Consider the following 19,853-nt stretch of genomic DNA (forward strand, 5'->3'; position numbering starts at 1 on the left):
TTAATGACTTTTTTCGTTATGGCCTTGGGAACTATGATAGCTCAGTTGGTTGAGTATCAGACACGTAATGCAAAGGTCATGGGTTTGATACTTGCACAGGTCAGCCTGGGTCAAATGCCTGTTTGTTTTCATGGGAAAGGCATTTAGCTTCCATTTCATCCCAATGATACATGTAGAGCCATTAATAAGTGCTTTAAAGCCAACAAAAGAAAGCAAACAAACTAAACTGCTTCACTGTACATAAGCATGGGCATAAATAACACAATCTCTAAACATTATATGTATAATTCACACAAGCATGCAAATATAACACTTATATAACTGATAGGCCTGAGGTTGTATGTATAAATAAAAAAACTGCTCCCTTGGTGCATGATCTGTATAGCAGAAATTTATGAACAAAGTTCCAACAGCTTTTGTTCTTTCAGATACCTTTTATTATGGTATAAACTTTGAATTTATAATCTGATTTAATCTATCCTTACATCAGACTACAAAAAAACAACAATTAGGAAATTTCAATGCTAATTAGAATGTCTCTGCATATCAACAAAAGACAAAGTGTGCCAATTTTAAACCAGACAAGACAAATGTCTAGAAATTAGATACTCTTCTGAAACGTTTGAAGTAATTATGCTTTTCTATGGAATGATTTCAAAACACAAAACAAAACAAAAAGCATGCCAAGTCTGCAACAAAATTCACACATCTGAGAAAGAGATAACGATTTCAATTTAACAAACCCTCAAAGCAATTACACTTATCTCAAAAGACTATATCTAAAACTGTCCAAGTAATTTTGTGTTTTACCAAGACTATCTATTGCAACTAAAACCTCCACACCACAGATCTTGAAAGACCAGATTCTCAGTGAATAGATTGACTGATTGTGAAGTGTTACATTGTTTCATGAGAGACCACCTGTATAAGAGACCTCGATAGATTATAATATATATATATATATATATATATATATATATATATATATATATATATATATATATATATATATATATATATATATATAGTTTTTATATGTTTTTGATTTACAAAGGATTCTGCAGATGCGAGTGTAAAGTAATCATGAGAGAACATCTGTGTGTGTGTGTGTGTGCTGGGAGTTTTTTTGTTTTCTTCAACATTTAATGTTAACGTTGCTAATAAATACAGTCATTTCATACAGAAATGTAGTCCTTGTCTCCAAAAGCATTTAAGGAATGGGATACTTTTATTAACTCTACAATAAACATTAGAATTATGAATGGCAATCCACAGTGTTTGAACACTCCACATAATTCATAATATTCCCATGCAAAATTTTTCTCCTAGTTTCCTCATTTGAAGTTTTGGGACAGATTCAACCTATCCGATCAGACTTATTTTATCCTTAAAGATTTTGAAATGTGAGTAAAAATAAATGACATTCATGGTTACTTAACTACATGTATAATTGATATTTCTCCTTCAAAAATATATTTTGTGTGGGGTGTAAAAGTAATTTCAATGTTTCAATGTTTAGCTTTGATTCTTTTGGTGTCAAAAAACTTGATGTGAATACCTCCTCCCCCATATTGGAGAACTGTTAATAAGACATAGTCCACTCATGCATACCCATCAGTACAATATATGATGATTATACCAGGACATCAAAGCTGGTTTGGAGGATGTCAATCTGCAAATGCGATAGGTATGTATAGCTTAATTAAAATTAGTTTTACAAATAACTTACCCATCGCTATTTGTCAGATGGGAAGGTGATTATATTAAACTGATAAAAGTCAGAAAATTTGAAATCAACTTTACAGAATGTTGGTGTCTCTCTGAGACAAATGTGCCACGACCACAAGTCCCTGAGAAAAGAAAAAGCCCGCATTTTTACTGAGCTGACACGTGGATGTAGGAGAAGGTAAAGGTTGTTGTTGTTGTTGTTGTGGGGTTTAACGCCATTTCTCAGCACGATAGGCTATACATGGCGGCCAGTATTAATGGTGGAGGAAGAACCCGGAAAACCCCGGAAAGAACCACCGACCCACGAGAAGCTACTGGCAAGCTTTCTCACATGCCCACATTGGCTGAATCTTAGACTCGAACCGCCGCAGACAGAGGTGAGATGGCAGTGATCCGTAACGAAGAGCACTTTAGACCACTCGGCCACTCGGGGCCCCCGAAGGTAAAGGTAACATGGGCTCACCAAAATGCTGGCTTCACCAAGTCCAAGAAAGATAGGCTCATGTGGAAGTAATGGCTCAAAATTGGTTGGCTTTATTTTCACAAAATAAGGTCTCTATTGAAAGGGGACTGATAAACGCTTGATTGTTGTGACAATCCACCATGAGATAGTGGAATTCGAGAATCAACAGCCCTTTAAGAGGAAGGAAAGTTCATTTCCTACCCTTCCTTTACCCCCATGGAGGCATCAAGATAGAAACATAATGCCTTAACTGGGCATTAATGCCTATCATGAACATTCGCAGCACAGATTCAACTTAGACAACTGGGTATCTCTAATGGTAGTGGAGGTACAGAAGATCACCAATATTTGCTATAAAAACCAAAAAATAGTTGATTAATGTCCAATCATGCCACCCTTGATGTTGCTAAGTGATTTTTTTGCTTACAGAGAGCCTGAGAGATGTCCTCAATCATGGAGGAATGTACAAGAAGCAAGAGGTCCGGTTGAGGCTGTGCCCTTGAAACCTTTTACAAAATGGAAAGACTCTTCTTGGACTATGTGTCAGAAGGTTTTGGGCAAAAGCAAAGTGCTACTTGAACTTTACTGCTTTATCAAAGAACCATAACTCCTACTAACTGTTGTTGTTGTTGTTGTTGTTGTTGTGGGGTTTAACGCCATTTTTCAGCACATGATAGGCTATACATGGCGGCCAGTATTAATGGTGGAGGAAGAACCCGGGAAAACCCCGGAAAGAACCACCGACCCACAAGAAGCTACTGGCAAGCTTTCTCACATACCCACATTGGCTGAATCCGAGACTCGAACCGCCGCAGACAGAGGTGAGATGGCAGTGATCCGTAACAAAGAGCGCTTTAGACCACTCGGCCACCTACTAACTGAGAGGAAGAAGTGTTTCTGATAGGAGGCATCACTGATGCTGCTTTGACCTTGAACTCATTGGAGTAAATAAGGACAGAGTATCATCGTCATCACCATCATCATTTAGCATACTCCGAACTGGAGAGTGGCTGAGCATCACTATATCCCTAAGTTGTGAAGGGGGCATAGGAGCAACCTGCACCATTGTCCAAAGTTCAGCGTGGTGAGTTGGGGATGCTGTGCTCTGAACTGCAAAGGGGAGATGAGATTGCCTGTCTGCTCTGGATGATATGACACATGATGCACCTAGTCAGGAGGTGATGGTGGGGCACAAGCCAAGGATGGCATAAATGACCAAAGATCCAGAGGTGGAGGGCCCCACATCCCAAAAGGATTTGTTCGAATAATACGGAAGGGGGATACCAATTATGATCTACTTCTCTAGTCCAAGCCTGTGGGCAGACTCCTATTCCTGCACATGATGGAACAGTAGTTGTGGGAGAGGTGGGAACTTAGTCCATACCCCATCCCTGTACCGTGAGGATGGTGAATTATAATTGGAGAATACCCGCTGATTCATTACTAACAAGGATGCGTTATTGATCACCCCCATCAGGAGGCACAACATGCACCCCTGAAATGCTGAAGCAGTACATCACATCATTCACGGAAGGGAGTGACATGCTGCTGTGAACGTGAGGATTGTCCAACTTTTCCTGTTATTTGATGGGGGGTATACCCCTCAAACATTCCTTACCTGTCTCAGAAGAGACTAGTTCCCAGGATTATTCTTCCAAGCTGAAGAAGTAGACTTCTTACAGTGGGCTTTGTTGTTGTTGTTGTTGTTGTTGTAGGGTTTAACGCCATTTTTCAACACAAGATAGGTATACATGGCGGCCAGTAATAATGGTGGAGGAAGAACCCGGTAAAACCCCTGAAAGAACCACTGACCCACGAGAAGCTACTAGCAAGCTTCTCACTACAGTGGGCTTCATAGGGCTCTACAAGAGAAAGAATTGAAAATTTAAATGAGAGTCCTCCTCCCTCTAAATATACATCTGGAATCAGCTTGAATCCAGATTTAATCAGTCCCTATTGTGCAAAAAGGACAACAATTACGTGTGCACTCTGAACATATGAGGCAGTTTGGGTGAGCATCCCAATGGCCATTCTTGTAGCCACACATTCCTATGTACTGTCCTGACATTGTTCTCTGAAATAAAAGTTATCTGAATGAGAACAATAATAACGACAATGCGTATTATTTCACATGAAATTCACTTGTTAGTATGTACTTCATGCTATATAGACCCCCAATGTATTTGCACATGGTAAACAATGATTCAATCGTCATAAATTTCCTGTCTTTCTTTAGTAAGGAAGACATTTAATTGTTAAACCTTTAGTGTTCTCTAGAAGCAATGCAGACACACACAATAACAATGTGATATGAATGACACAAATCATATTAAGATACAATGGTGAAATAAAAAACAACGAATTAATGTTTCATCAATTGTTTATTTAAAGGAATTATGAATTCCTATTAAATGTTGTAGTCTTATGTTAAATTGCAACTTAACACATATGACTTACCCGTATCCAACTGAAAATAAGACGGGTGTACACTAGCCTCAAAACGGGTGGCATAATACATGGTAACCTAAGATCTCTCTTAACAAACCAATTCAGATAAAAGGTAGGGGGTTACGGGCAAGTATATAAGTCTTTGGAGAGGATAAGTATAACACAAAGATACTATTCATTGAAGGAAGACACAATTAACATAATGATATAATGCAGGTCTAATTTTAACTGACTAACACTGCAACAAACACTTCCACAAGTTAGTGATCAAAACAGTCATCAATTAATCAGGTTCCCACAGAAACTCTCATGTTTATCACTGTGATGTTGATTGACACTTTTCACATTTGAATACAAGAGGACATTTCACATTTATTATGATTACAATGAAGTAAAATTAAATGATAAAACTGAAACACAAATTTCACTGGGGGGGGGACATATTTAATTGGTACCTATTTCTTCCGTTTTGTCACCAGTAGGCATTATTAACATTTTAGTTGATTGGTATTTTGCAGTAGATTTTTATTTTCATTGTACTGAGATTTTAATGAAAAAAAGAAAACTTAATAAACTATATGACTTCATATTGAAGCTGCTAATTTCATAATGTTGATTAAAATTTCCAGCTACTACCGACTAACTGTACATGATGAAATGTAACACTGGAAATCAAACTCATTCACAGTCTCAGCAACACAAAGCCAAACATCAAATTTAGTTGAAATCTCACAGATCCGACTGAAATTACACTGTAGAAACCAAAGGTTGTGTATGGCCAATGAAGGGCTACTACTCCCGCAAAGATATTGTGCTGTGATGTCTGAAATGAGAATATATCAAGATTCATCAACACAAACTTGCATTCCAAATTTGGATTAAATCTAACAATCCTTAGCAAGGTAATGCTGCAGAGGATGATGGACAGTCAGTGGACATGACTAATGTAAATGATGTCATTGATTGCTGGAAGTCAAACTCCTTCATGCGCATATAAATATAAAGCAGCATATGAAATTTGGTTTAAATCAAATAAATTTCAGTTATGTTATGCTGCAGAAACCAGTTAGTAGGCCAGGCAATCATATGCCCCAACTTCAAAAATGATTTCAACAAATGCTGGATATGAAACTCTTTCAAGGACTGGTCAATATCAAGGTTGAAATCCACTGCAAATTTTATTCTGTGGAAAGCTAAGTAGGCAGGACTGGCACTCTGGGGTCACAACTAGCACAAATAAAGGAAAACTGATAATCAAAAACTCTTTTAGGCCTGATAAAAATAAAGTCATCATCAAAATTGGATTTCAAAAAACTTTGGTAAAGTTTCCTGTATAAACCAAATTTGGGAAGACAGACAATATGGGGGCACACCTCCAGTAAAACTTATTGAATGCTGGAAATGAAACTATTTTAAGATTCTTATCAGTATAAATTTGCATGCAAAATTTGGTTGAAATCAAACCATCCTTGGTAAAGTCAATCTGTGGAAACAAAGTTATGAACACAAGCAATCAGGAGCCACAACTCCTCTAATTCACTTAGAAGGTTGGAAACCAAATTATATTATCAATATAAAAGCTGCACACTGAGTTTTGTTAAAATCCAAGAATTCCCAGTAAAGATATGTTGTAAAGACCAAATTGCTGATTGATGGACAAGATTACTATTGGGCTTTGCCAATTTTGCTGCACGGATCCCTAATAATAAAGTTCTTAAAATGTTAACTGTATTAGATCCAGGTTATGGGCAATGTCAGACACTGGCAAGAAATAGAACTATTAGTGACTGATGTCTTATAGAGGCATCCACATGCTACAACTTGTTCTTGATGCCTTTAAACAGATGAACTTTGGGATAAAAAAGAGAGGCACTCTATAATAATGGGGCAGAATTCGTTTAAGAAAATATGTACTAAAAAAAGCTGGCAATCAAATTCATGCAGGAGTTCAGTAAAATAAAGTGGCATAAGAAATTTGCATTAATCAACTGACTACTGACTAAAGGATGGTAAACCAATGTTTGAAAGCAAGGCTGTCAAACCATCCATTATTAATGATATTGTATCCTTAGAATTAATCTCATGGGAAGAGGATGGCAGAAAACAAAACTCATCCTGGATTTCATCAATATGAAACCAAACATCAAACTGAATTGAAGTCCAACATTCATAGGTAAAGTTACGTAGTAAACAGTGGAGGACTGAAAATCTGGAACCACTGTTCAATATCAAAACAGAGAAAGTGGGAAAAATAAAAATAACTCATCTAAAGTATCATTAATACAAAGTATATACAAAATTTATTTGAACTCAAACAATTCTGGGCAAATGTATGCTGCACACACAAACAATTAGAAAGGTGGGGAAGAAGGGACCATAACTCCTCTAAATAATGCAGTTAACAAAGGAAATTAAACTCATTCAACATATTAAATACAGCTGAATGGTAAATTTAGTTGAAGCCCTACAATCCTTAATACAGTTATGCTGGAGAAATCAACATCATCTAAATGAAAACGTGGAATGCTGGAAAGCTCCATGCAAGCTGTATTTAACATCCAACTACTGTTTTTTTTAGTGACTTTGCCACAAAAAAATGTGTAAATGTAAACTAAAATACTCTTGCATATGAACAAAAATGAACATCAGTTTCATGGCCACATACACCATTATATGGAAGTGTATAGTTTCAGCCTTAGCTACTTCAAAAATCTGAGTTCAGTTTACCCATAACTGCACAATGTGCCTGTGGTAGGAAACCCAATTAACTCCAGTCTTAAGGCTGTGGATTTTACCACAACTATGGTAGTTATGAATCTTGTCAGGAAGCTGTCCAGGTTATGGCAACAATATTACTTTGGAGGTAAGTGAAATGTAAAACTGTTCTTTCTTGCTATCCATTATTGGATAGACATGTTTTATACACTGAATTTTTCAGAATTTATTATAAATTTTGAACAAAGTCAGAGCTATATCATTAATGAACAGACAGACTGAATTCAACCATATGCTACATGCAATAAATGGTAAGTAATGTTAGAGTTCTTATAATGCAATGCAATTATTCTTGTCAGAGACATATTCATGTATATGTACAAATGTAGCTAATACAATAATCTCATATAGTCATTTTTATGAAATAATTTAATTTGTAACAAAGTAAATTAATTTAAACGTGTCAAGTTTGCTAAGCACCCAGCTAAAGTCATGTATAAGCTATAATCTACCTTTCTTGGAAATATTACTGTGGCTTTGTGTTTGATCTCTAAAGATTGCAACATGGATAGTGTTGAACTCTTATGTGAGGTTACCATGACCAGCCAGAGACCAGAAACTTGAGTTGGCAAAGGTGACCGGTCACGTCACTTAACAAAGGCTTGCCATTATCACACCTGTATGTTAAAGGTTTGTTCAAGGATCAAAAGTAAAGTCCACAGGGTGAGATGGGCATGTTCTTATCCAACTCACATTAACAGACAGCGAGAGGGACATTGTCTACTAAGTTTGATTGGATTGGTCCACAGCGCTAGCCAATCATAAACTGAGACAGAGGGCATGATTACAATTCAGATCTGAATGATATCTTCCAAAATCGTAACAGTAATTTAGTGCTCGCCTAGAAGGATTGCAGATTAATAGGGTTTACTCTGAGAAAGAAGCCACTCATAATCTGGCGACAGAACTTAGAGGTAGATTCTAAGGAAAGAAAAATTTTGTAGGGTCATTAATTTATCTGCAGAGTATTACAGCAATATAATTATAATTATCTGTAGTATGTACACTTAATTACAAGGATCATTTAGTATGTAGAATTACCTTTGTAGTGTTTCATTTACATGCGTATTTGAGAAATGGGCTTGAGCCTTACATAGAGAATTATTAGATGCAAGGCAGAATTATGTAGATTGTTAGCTTGTGGTCACAATTAAATGTGTAATTCGCTATTAGGTTACTTCGTAGTAAACCAGTGCATTCATTAATGTCTTATGTTAGAATTTACACATGCTTGAATTTTGAATTTGGAAACATGGCTGAAGTATGTATGATTAGTTACTATGGACATATACATATATCAGAACATGGATATTTGAATATTTGCATACTTTGTATGAGCTGTAAGGTAAAGAAATGTGACTGATTATTGTGATATTATTATATTGTTTATTTTGCCACACAAGAACATATGGGTACCTCAATGTGAACGAATGTAAACCAAAGAAATTTAATAGCTGTTATCTGATGATAGGCTGTATGTATTGTGAGATGAGAGGGCTAAGGAAAAAGACTGGACCGTCCTTGTGTTTTCACAGGAAGCTTTTTAGCAGACAGAGAACTTTCGGTTCCATTGGCTCCCAAGTCTTCAAGAGTTGGAGATAGAATTGAGAATGCAGCCGAGACAAAGTCGACAGAAGTGTAGTCATGGGGGGAGAAAGTGGAGGAGGAGGAGGAGTTGTGAGAACGTTGAGAAGGAGGAGAAGGAATTTGGAGGAAGGTTGGGGATGAAATAGGAGAGAGAAAGGATACAACAGATGAGTAGAAATACAAGGACAGGTGAAAATCAATCTTACACTGCTAACCAAGTAATGCAATAGGTTTATTAAAGGGTCGAGCAGAAGGAGTGTAATGAGAATTTGAATTATCTGATTATTGAAAAGTTATTAAATTGTTATTCATTGAATTTTAACCTTTTTTGTATATTTACCCATCTAACCGTTGGCACTGCTGACTGGGAGCTTGGAGCTTTATATCTATCTTTCACTAAATTTAACTTCCAACAAAACTGAGCCTGAGTGGGACTTTTATAATAGTTTAAATAAAATGCTGGGAACACCCCACCACAACCATATAGTTTGTCACAAAGCACAAGTGTAATATATATCAATGTATTCATACTAAACAGTGTATCATGTATTACATGGTTCTGTCATTGTATTTGGGAATCATCAAACTCAGAGCGGGGGTGGGGTGTGGTGGGGTGGGGGTAACCCGGATACTTCTGTTGTTGTTGTTGTTGTTGTAGGGTTTAACGCCATTCTTCAGCACACAATTGGTTATACATGGGGGCCAGTATTAATGGCGGAGGAAGAACCCGGGAAAACCCCAGAAAGAACCACCAACCCACGAGAAGCTATTGGCAAGCTTTCTCACATACCCACATAGGCTGAATCCAAAACTCGAACCCACGCAGACAGAGGTGAGATGGAAGTGATCCGTAACGGAAAGCACTTTAGACCACTCGGGGCCCCGGATACTTCTGTCATTGCTGACAATGGTTCAAAGGACAGGACCAGATTACACAGTGTGATGGGCCAAAGGTTCTGGACAGACAGATCAGCAAGATAAGGAGGTTCTCAAGGAATCCTTTAGAAGGCTGGGAGGAGTATAAATGAGACTGTTCCTTCACCATTTGATGGCAGCTGTGGAATCGGAAATCTTGTGATCATCAAGATAAAAACCATCAAATATTCCATTTTGAAATTCAATGTCACTATGTGCGAGAAAACCAGTCAAATCAATGTCACAATATCCATAAAAATTAATAATGCATCAATCATACTAGTTGATGAACCATACGTGAGGACCATATCTGTTTGAAATTCATTATATCACTCTCACTTGGCTGTTAATTGCATACAATTGTATGTGCTGTTTAATTCAATAGTGATATTACTTGTTAAATTTAATATACTGATCACACCTGTCATTAAATTCAATACACTGATCAGACCTGCTGTTAAATTCAATAGTGATCATACTTGTTAAATTCAATACACTGATCATACCTGTCATTAAATTCAATACACCGATCATACCTGTCATTAAATTCAGTACAATGATCAGACCTGTTGTTAAATTCAATAGTGATCATACTTGTTAAATTCAATACATTGATCAAACCTGTTGTTAAATTCAATACAGTGATCATACATGAAGTTAAATTCAATACAGTGATCATACCTGTTGTTAAATTCAATACAGTGATCATAGATATAGTTTAATTCAATACAGTGATCATATCGGCGTTGACAAAGCCATAGATCCATGAATCAAACATATTTGTTTACAAGTTTCATACATTAAGCATGTTCACTGTCATTCAAAAATTGTTTGTGATTCATTTGTTGAAATTTTGTACTTTGATCAGTTCCATCATGGAATGGCATCATTTTCTGATATCCACTGTTGGACTTTGTGCTCATCATTTTCTGATATCCATTGTAGGCCTTCATGTGCCATGACTTGGGTGTCAGATTCATTCATCAGTCATTTCGATGATAAATATACATCTCATTCACATAATTGTGTTAACTGTTATCACAAGATCCAATCCCACCTGGTCTCAATATGTTACAGACTTGTGTGTGCATGTGTCTGTGTTTGTGTGTCTGTGTAAGTATGCAATTAACAGCACAATGGCTATGTGGTACTAATTAAAAAGTCTAAAAATGTATATATTAAGAACTGCACAAAATCTTTAGGAAGATAATCCCTTCCCAATAAATGTACACATGAAGAACAATAGGATAAAATATAAACAGTAATGCATGAAGGTTAAATTTATAAAATCCTTAAAACATAATACTTTTAGACCTTAAACTATAAGTATTTTTTTAAGATATGTTTTGACAAGACACGGTATGGACAAAATGAATAGTTCATAAATTGATCATGGTTCAATTGCAGACAAAATTATGATCAGTCAATAAATTATATGCAATATCCAACACTAAACCCAATAACCCTTCATGAAGTTTTTCTGCAGATAGCAAAATTAGAAGGATGGGCCATCTGGGTCAACAATTCATAGAAATGATTGAACATAGAACCATTCCAGGCCTGGGCCATCTGGGTCAACAATACATAGAAATGATTGAACATAGAACCATTCCAGGCCTCATAACTGAAAAAAAATTGCTTGCACAAGTCAGCACAGATCAAACACTCCTTGTTAACACATTAACCCCTGGAGGTTTTTGTCGTTTTCATCTGAAATTCAAGTAGGAAACAGAGTTTGAAAGCTATTTCTGAATAAATCCTAAAACACCAACTTCCAGGTGATCTTCCAATAACAAACTGAGTAGCTGTGTTTGAAACATCATTTCTCATTGGCTATTTGGCTCGCGCATGAGCAGAAAGGTAAAAGTGGGAGGTTTTTTTTGTTTGTTTTTTTGCTTAACGGACCCATTTTTTTCGTACTGAGACCACTCTTTATTCCAAATGCCCATTTTATCCTACTGTTTGCAAAGGTTCATCTGTCTATTTGCAGTTCATACCGGTCTGCCTTATATCTGAGACCAAAAAGTCTAAGTCTGGACACAAAATCAGATTCCGACCACGGGCGAATTTTGGGTAGAAAAAAATCAGGTCCAAACAATGAGGTTTTCCCCTGTGCATTTTGTAGTGCAACTTGAAATTCCAGATTTTTTGGTATCATTCTAGAGCTACATCTGTCTACCTTTCTATAATACCACACACTTTAGTGTATCATACATGATCTTGATGCTACAGAGCTTGGCAGTAGGCAACTACCTCCTGCCACTTAAACTGGTCACCAGGGGTTAATGTGTTAATGATAGAAAGCTGAAAACAATGTTAAGAGAACATGCAGATGGGGCAATAGATTCTGTAAAGGATGTCATGTGCTGCTCAATGTGGTCAACACTATGAAAAAGGAAAAGCTGTGCAATAACACTGGGCAAGTTACTGGTTCTATTAAAAATGCTCCTTTGTCATTTTGCCATCTTAACTTCACCATCTACACTGCACTACCAGCTTCCCTGTGATTAATGAATACAAATTTTATCAAGCAGCCCAACAGAACACTAATGTTTGAATACGTGGTTACCTTCAAAATCCTCCACAAAGGGACTTTCCATTCCAGATCTTGCTCATATAACTTTAGTCAACAAACATCATCTACCGGAGTTGAATACAAGAATCCTCTTTTCCCTTATTTTTTGTTTCAAAACTGACGACTCATTGATCAAATGCTCACTTACATATTTCTGAAAGTTTCGTCATTCTGAAACTGTATGTTATTTGACATAAAAATATGTTACACTATCAATCAGTGATTTTTCACTGTAACTCAGCTGGCAACTGAACAAATCTTGAACACTTCTATTACCAAAGTTTTTTTTTGTAACTGAAATTAACTTCCATCTGAAAATTTAGATCACATTTTTAGTCATCACTAATGTTAACACAAAGCTGCAGTTCTTTAGCAGAGCTATTGCATAACACACACTAAATATACAAAAAAGGAAAATTTACATTTTTCATTAAAATATATGAACACATATCACGATTAAAAATGCAATCCAATTAAAGTCAAGACCTCTAGCATGACAAACAGGAATGAATAAATGTTCATGTCCTGGTGACCTTTGACCCTCTCTCTACATATATTTAATGTTCTTTCAGCTAAAGACTTGCATTTCCTGTTAGGGAGAGGTATCAGCAAGTAATGCAATGTTCCAAACATTGTTTATCACTATCACCAATATAAAAGCTGTAATATGATTGTTTAATTCAAAGGTCAAAAGAACATGAACTCATACAGGTCTCCATCAGATTCTTAAGTGGATCTCCTTTTTAATCAGACTGAAGCAGAAGTTCATATGAATCAAGAATTAGGGAGCAATACATGAAAATAGCAATATACGCATCTTGCACTCAACTGAGCAAATCTGGAATTACATAAAGATTTCTTGTTGGTGTTTGACTGCATATCAATACATGAAAGGGTAAACAAAACCAAGGAAATAAAGTGCCTTGCCCAGACAGCAGCCAACCTGCACAGGATTCAAATCCACAATGTTTGTCTTTCAATTCTGGCATGCTAACCACTTGGCCACCCAAGACTCCCTGTATAAAGGGCTTTCATGATTCCCTGTTACTTTTGATTAAAAACTTTTGGAATAATGCTTTTATGAATAATGTACTAAAAATGTATGTTATTTTAAAAATACTGGTTACAAAACAATGGTTTTCTAACCTTTTCCACCCACAGCCCACTTCAGGGTACTCTTTGTATGGCTAATGTATCACATGCAGCAAGCCTGCAGCCCACCATTGGGTGCCAACCCATAGTTTGCATAAAGCCTTTCATATTTCCTTTCTGTCTTCCATGACAGAAACATTCCTTATGTTATGTATCACCCTACAAATGTTTAGCAATTTTAAAGCAGTCTGAAGAACAGCATGAGTGCATGTGTGTTTTTGTGTGTGTCCGTGAGTTTAAATTGTGATTCATTGTACAGTCATGGCTGGATCTGCAAGTTAGCTGGCATTTTAAAAAAAAGTACACTTCAAAACAGAGACTGCACCAGAATCTAACATTATTAAACTGCTAAATTACACTTTCAATGGAGAGTTACTGCCTGCAGCACAAAGCTTCCAGACAGCTTGTCAATTTTTCATGAGTCATCATTCTTTAAAATATAGTCTACAGAAGAAATGTGAGCTTGTATTTATGGAATATGTCTGCATCCCAACCTTTACCATGTCAGAATCTCAAGCAACATCTGAATAATTCATGACATCATCAATTTAAAATGCTGAGGTTGCCTTATCAAATAATCTAATAAAGCAACATTATGGAACTACGCCCATCAAGGACTCCAATTGTTCACAAATGGTACTTTCAGAATAATCATTTAAGTTAATGTCAAACTGATATGGTCAACATTTACTGCATCTTTATGAAGTCAATCTGAAAGACAGATATCTGGGTAAAACGTCTGGAAATCTCATGTGTGATTATTTGAACTTGTTTTCAATTTTATTTTCAATTATTATCTACCAAACAGTACTACACACAACATGATTCTAACATATCCAAATGGATACTATTTATTTAGACTAACATTCTTACCACATATGCTGGAACACTGCAAGAGTTGGGACATCAAAATAATTATTTTTTAAGTTTTGGGACACTCATTTTATGAACTTCTTCCATAGGCCTTGCCTGTTCAGCTTAGCAGGACTTAAGTTAATTACCACTCCCAATTCCTTATCATACAGACTAAAACAATGGACAACGTCTGCTGAAAAGATCTGCTGGCCCAACAAGTAAACATCCTGTTCGGCAACACAAAAATCTAACGTACCTCTCGCTGACAGTTGTAGCCACACTGGTGGAAGCAACTTCTACCCAACTGTTTTAGTGTGATTGTATTTCATCCTTTTGAGAGGGAAAATAAGCTATGAAAATTGTAACTTCAATGTTTGAGCACTATATTTACGCAAAGCCACTTGCATAAATTAAAATGGTAAATGATCCAAAGATAACAAACCAAAAAAGAGGATCTATTGTACTTGATATCACTCACCTGGATTACATAACTGCAGACCATTTTACAAAGTAAACTTATCTATTATTTTATGAACACAACCAATATAAACTATCTCCCAAACATAATATAATGTCAGTCTTAGCTCTTTTAATATAGTCTGATAAAAAGAATTCAAAGATAAGAGCATAATATAGATGGCCTCTTGCTCATAACTGAAATCATCCAAGATACTTTGAAAGTTATATTCAATAAGTTTTAATGTGTTTTGCTAATTAGTCACATAGTTTGCACACCAAATGAAATTATATTTATGAGCTTTTTCTGTTTTGAAAGGCCATGAGTTTCCTTATTATTGGTTACCGGTAATTAATTCTGAAAGTGGTTGAGTGAAAAGAATATAGTTTTTGTGTTTTTATGTATTTAAAGCAAAAAGTTTCAAATAATCTCTGAGTCATGACATTTAGCAGAAGGAGTCAGAATTTCAACCCGAGACCTGTCCTGATTTAGCTACCAATTCCGAGAAAAAATCCGAAAGAATCAAAGCTGACAAAGAGTCCTTTGAAAGCTTCAGTTTGCTAGCAGCAGAAACTTGAGAAGCCTCATATGAAGTCTTCCAAGGGAACTAGATCATGCAGGCTCCGAAGGAAAAAATGTAGAAGTGAGTAGACAACAAAAACTCCTCCAACAGTCTTAAAAGATGAGACAGTATGTGGCTCTTTTTTTTTAGAGGGAGTTGGGGTCATTGTAGGGTCAGAAAACTCATAGCCACACAAACACAATTTTAAGAAGGGGTAAGACCTGCCTTCTTTTGACTTAGGATTAACCCCCGATGAGTCCTGGTCTTCCAACAGCAATAGGTCCCTTAGTAGGGCACATTCAAGAATGTTATCAACCAGTCATTGAATGATGGGAACACCAAATGACCTTAAGCTCATCTCCATTATAAAGTCTCTGTTAGCAGAAGCTTCACAAACTGGATAAGCAGAAATTCAAAGACCTGCTCAGACAGACATAACTGCATGAATTTTCTTTGGGTGACAAGATTTGGTGTATGTGTTTGGCGGTCTACAGAGCTGGCCCAGTTATTCAGTGCTAACAACTGAGGCTGACGTCTCCATCTTGAAATGTTCTTCTTGAAAAAATTTGTTTTATGTGGAAGGATTGATAACGAAGTAAACTTTTTTCAAACAAGATATGCAATTACAGTCCTGGACTTGGTGTTTATGACCATCTCGAATGCTCCCTTTATAAGAAGCATGTATACCTCTTCCCTTAGATATACCAGCCTGGTCTTGTGAAACCAAATGGGGATCCCTGACATAGGTGGAAGGTCCCAGAGAGCAGGTAACTCTCTCATATTGTGGACAAGAAGCATGCAGAGATCTGTCCATGCCAATGAAAAAGGCTTGCATGGCATCTAATGGGATATTGGGAAGAGGGACACTTGGCAGTAAAAAGTGCAATTTAAGGCTGATCACCTCTTTTCCAAGCGAGGGAAGCAGGATTCATGGTCTTTTTACCCTGGCCCTTCCAGCCACTCCATGGCAGTTCTGTTAAAGTTCCTGCATGGGACCCGAAGGCCTCCCAGGAAGGGGGGGGGGGGGTCACTTCTAAGCAAATTAAGTCTGATCTATGACAGTGGTCAATAACCAGTTAGTGGTGTCAAGCCATTGAATAAAGATTGCATTATGTAGATCTATCCTTCCTGTGTTCCAGCAAAACCTTCAAGGTATCTAATGTGCCATCCCTGCAGAGGTAGACTAAATTCTACCAAAAAGTGCCACTAACATAGCAAGTGAGTACCTGACTGTTGTCTTGTGTTATCAGCCCTCTAGAAATCACTGAAAGGCAACTGCTAACAGAGACTCCACTCTAAATTGGTTGAAGGAGGTTGCCACAAAGAGACTGACACATGAGAAGATTGTAACCAGCACCAGAACCCCGACTTCAAGTGACTTTATCAGGATGCAGGTCCAGGACCCCACCGGTATCATATCCTCCTGGAGTGGGAGGCTAAAGTGGCAATGTAGACACATGTACCTTGTAGACAGCAATTGAAACAAGGGGCTGCAACATGTTAGAGTGGACTAATCAACCCTTCTGCTGTCAGGTTCCCACTGGTCATGTGCAAGCTTCTGTTCTATGTCCTACACCACAGATAAGAGGTCAAGCAGATTTAGTCCCTGAAAGCTCAAAGCTGGAGTAAATCCTGATTTTAGTCCCTGAAAGCTCAAAGCTGGAGTAAATCCTGATTTTAGTCCCTGAAAGCTCAAAGATGGAGTAAATCCTGATTTTAGTCCCTGAAAGCTCAAAGCTGGAGTAAATCCTGATTTTAGTCCCTGAAAGCTCAAAGCTGGAGTAAATCCTGGTGCCCAGAGACCAGTAAGGCTTCAAACAAATATCTGAGAATTGACGGTGGTAAATCTATCAAATGTCTAGACTGCTTCATCTTCTGCTGCCTGACCAGCAGAGTTGGAAGGAGACACTTGAGAAGAAGGATGGACTGAAGCAATTGGGTCTTCATCAAACGCATCTGTGTCCACTACTATGGGAATTTCATCATCCTCTGCCTCTTCACAGCAAAAATATAAGGCTTCCAAAATTGTAACAAATATTAATTCTCTGGAATTTTAACTCAAATCAAAAGTCATGAAAGAAAACACACAGAAATTTCCCCATGTACCTTGTAGGTACACATTTTTCACACCATGAATTTGTAAAGTTTCATGGCAAGGCTCCAAGTAGCTAGGACTTTAGGAGGAGTGGCGACAACAAATTTGTGTTAAAGAGGGTCAGAGATTGGACATCAGACAACAAACTATGGACAACAGGCTATCCCATAAGCTCTTACACTCTTAGGATCAATAAAACTAAAAATAAGAAAAGCATGCAAATAATTCGTGTATGACCAAACTTCTAGCTCTCTTCACACATAAAATGAAATAACTAGGATAAAAAAAAGACTTGCACCCAGTGTATGAAAAGTGTTTGCAAAAGTTAAGCAACTTAAATTTCTAACATGATTCTGCAAGCTCTTTGTCGTGGAAGGATTTCATTAAGGTAAAATCAACAGTAAGCTTAAAATAATCAGATCCTTCCATTAGATTTAAAGTTGAAGATGAGTTATCAAAGTGGGGTTGGAGAGCTCCCCTAACAAGGATACATGATTTTTTTAAAGTGGTCTGGTGTAAAACAAAAGTAGCCAGGTAAATCACCCAGCTCCCAGATGATAAGGAAAGCCCTGAACAAAGCTTGCCCAAAATCTAGTAAATTCACTGACAGGTTCATCAGTGTTCTAATAAAAACTAAGATCACATCAATCAACAACTTTCATATATCTGTTCATGTGTATGTTTTCAACCAACCATATAAAATATGTATAGGTAACAAGCATGGGGCCAATTAGGACTGTCATCATAATCAATTGTAATTGTTTGAACTGTAATCGTATTTGTAATTACTGATTTCAGAATATCTATAATCGTAATCATAATCATCCTTTATTAGCTGTGTAATCGCATAGTGTAATCATGATTAGAAATTATTACAATAAAAAAATAAATGATTGTATTCTTAATAATTGTCAGAATAATACAGATTTCCATTAACAAAAGACCACGAATGTTGACCATTACAATAAGGAAAAGGCAATTTGAGGTGGCCAATATATATACTAATTTTTCTAAACTATACTGTTTGAGAATGGATGTGTGATGTGTGATTTTGATTTTTAACGTAGCTTTCAAAAAATTTCAGTCATATCGCGACGATGTCTGCAATGTGGCAGTTTATAGTGATGTCTAGCACTGGGGCATCATGCTGCATACATGTAGCACGATGTCCCACCCAGTCACATTATCCTGACACCAGGCCGACCAGTCCTAACACTAGCCTCTTAATGCTGAATGCCAGGCAAGGCAGCTGTTAGTACCATTTTTGTAAGTCTCTGGTATGACTCGGCTGGGGATTGAAACCACGACTTCCCGCATCTGAGGCGGATGCTCTAACCAATAGGCCATCGGAGCGGTTTTGAGAATGGAACACTACTGCATATACTCGCTTATAAGATGAGTCCATCTACAAATTGAACAGACCCAGATCTGCCAGTACATAATGTGCCAGCAGAACAACATCAGTGCTATTTGTAAGGGGTAATTGGTAGAACAAAAAACACAGACCCTAAACTGCAGATGCATTATGACACAGCAGATCAGGATCTTCGTTTTTGGCAGACTGACTTATAAGCAAGTATATATGGTAATTTCCCCCCCCCACACACACACACACACACAGTACACATCAGCAACATGCACTGCTTGTGTGTCAGATATACTAAGGAAAGAACTTGTCAGCAAACATTTGTGACAAAATCTTTACATTTTACATGTCTACATTTATAGCTTTTGGACGAGTTGTGCACATAAACTTCACTGTGTAGTGTATTTTTGGCCAGAAAAAAAAAGAAAGAAAATAAAGATACAAACCACACTTTTGATAACAATCAACTGTAGACACCTTTACCAGACAGCCACTAGTGTAGTTCTCTCAGTTACAGGAAAGTCTGAATGAAAGAGACCAAGCAACTTTAGTGCATTTTGGTACCTTGTATCAGGGGAAGCAGCTGATAAAGAAACATGATCACACTTTTGTCTATGTTTAATATGGAAAGTACTTAAGGTTGACGAGCAATGTTGCATTTGTTACTTGCAATTTATTATCATCATCATCATCATTATTATTATTATTATTATTATTATTATTATTATTATTAACCACTCCGGTGGCCTAGTGGTAGAGCATACGCCTCGGATGCGAGAGGTCATAGGTCTAGATCCCCAGCCGAGTTATAGCAAAGAGTTACAAAAATGGTGCTAACAAATGCTAATGTGACTGGGTGGGACATCATGCTACAT

General features: G+C 37.0%; 1 protein-coding gene and 2 long non-coding RNA genes across 9 annotated transcripts in view; 1 reads left to right on the plus strand and 2 right to left on the minus strand.

The window, feature by feature from the left end:
• Nucleotides 1–9,563, plus strand: part of LOC149780069 (uncharacterized) — a 39,179-nt gene extending 29,616 nt beyond the window's left edge. Inside the window, exons 1-2 of one of the 2 annotated variants that reach the window (XR_016414996.1) lie at nt 5,494–7,502; nt 8,950–9,563. This is a non-coding gene — a long non-coding RNA (uncharacterized LOC149780069). Of the gene's footprint in view, nt 1–5,493; nt 7,503–8,949 lie in introns of those variants that run through there. The other variant, XR_016414997.1, reaches the window with a different exon arrangement.
• Nucleotides 1–19,853, minus strand: part of LOC149780068 (uncharacterized) — a 314,560-nt gene that overhangs the window by 231,456 nt on the left and 63,251 nt on the right. Inside the window, exon 3 of one of the 6 annotated variants that reach the window (XM_089936826.1) lies at nt 19,425–19,501. The exons of the other annotated variants lie outside the window; for them this stretch is intronic. The gene's annotated coding sequence lies outside the window, so the exon portion shown is untranslated. The remainder of the gene's footprint in view (nt 1–19,424; nt 19,502–19,853) is intronic. 6 annotated transcript variants of the gene reach the window in all.
• Nucleotides 1,937–3,863, minus strand: LOC149780070 (uncharacterized). The gene is made up of 2 exons (XR_016414998.1): nt 3,063–3,863; nt 1,937–2,804 (listed from the first exon to the last, which is right to left on the minus strand). It is a non-coding gene; the product is annotated as an uncharacterized LOC149780070 (long non-coding RNA).

The sequence above is a fragment of the Sinohyriopsis cumingii genome, chromosome 16 (genome assembly GCF_028554795.1).
Source record: "Sinohyriopsis cumingii isolate HCF-2022 chromosome 16, ASM2855479v2, whole genome shotgun sequence".
Taxonomy (NCBI): domain Eukaryota; kingdom Metazoa; phylum Mollusca; class Bivalvia; order Unionida; family Unionidae; genus Sinohyriopsis; species Sinohyriopsis cumingii.